Source organism: Sinocyclocheilus grahami, unplaced genomic scaffold (genome assembly GCF_001515645.1).
Source record: "Sinocyclocheilus grahami isolate Dianchi unplaced genomic scaffold, SAMN03320097.WGS_v1.1 scaffold1000.1, whole genome shotgun sequence".
NCBI lineage: Eukaryota > Metazoa > Chordata > Actinopteri > Cypriniformes > Cyprinidae > Sinocyclocheilus > Sinocyclocheilus grahami.
The window spans coordinates 97,552-98,151 of NW_015506179.1; the positions used below are offsets into that span (position 1 = coordinate 97,552).

The 600-nt window shown below is 33.3% G+C and overlaps 1 protein-coding gene across 1 annotated transcript in view; it reads right to left on the bottom strand.

The window, feature by feature from the left end:
* magi1a (membrane associated guanylate kinase, WW and PDZ domain containing 1a) overlaps positions 1-600 on the bottom strand; it is a 150,506-nt gene that overhangs the window by 29,115 nt on the left and 120,791 nt on the right. The window lies entirely within an intron of this gene.

Here is a 600-nt window from a genome sequence, read left to right on the forward strand (position 1 = left end):
TTTTTTTATTTTTATCTGATCATTTGTAAAAAAAAAAATTTGTTTTATTTGATTGTGGCTGTTTTTTTGTTTTTTTTATTGTTTGGTGTTGATCAAACTAGTTTTGACTGTTTTTATTGGGTGTTGTGTTGAGTAAACCCATTTGTGTTAATTAAAAGTTTTTGATTGAAAAAAAGAGACAAAAGTTGAAGGTAAACAGGTGGTTATTTTAAGCTATCCTGGGTTTTTTTTTGGCAGGCCTATACCTGTCTGGCACCCAAAAAAGTTGAATTAAAAAACAATAGATTGAAATATTGACTACATTTTTTCTGGGGGCCCACCACCGTTACAGTTATGATGCCACGAACTTAATATTGTTGACCGAAAATTGGTTCAGAGGCTGTATATCATCCAAAGTTTGATCCATCGAAATGAAACTTGATATGATTCATCAGCTCCATGATCTGAGAGTACATGCCAAAGATGGGAATAGCACACAAAAAAATTGGTAAGGATCACTGACAACACGTCCTGGAGGTACTCGAGATGTTTGAATACAGAGCCACCTAGTGTTCCAGAGATAAAAGTTTGTTTGCAAAAACACATAACTTTTGAAAACAT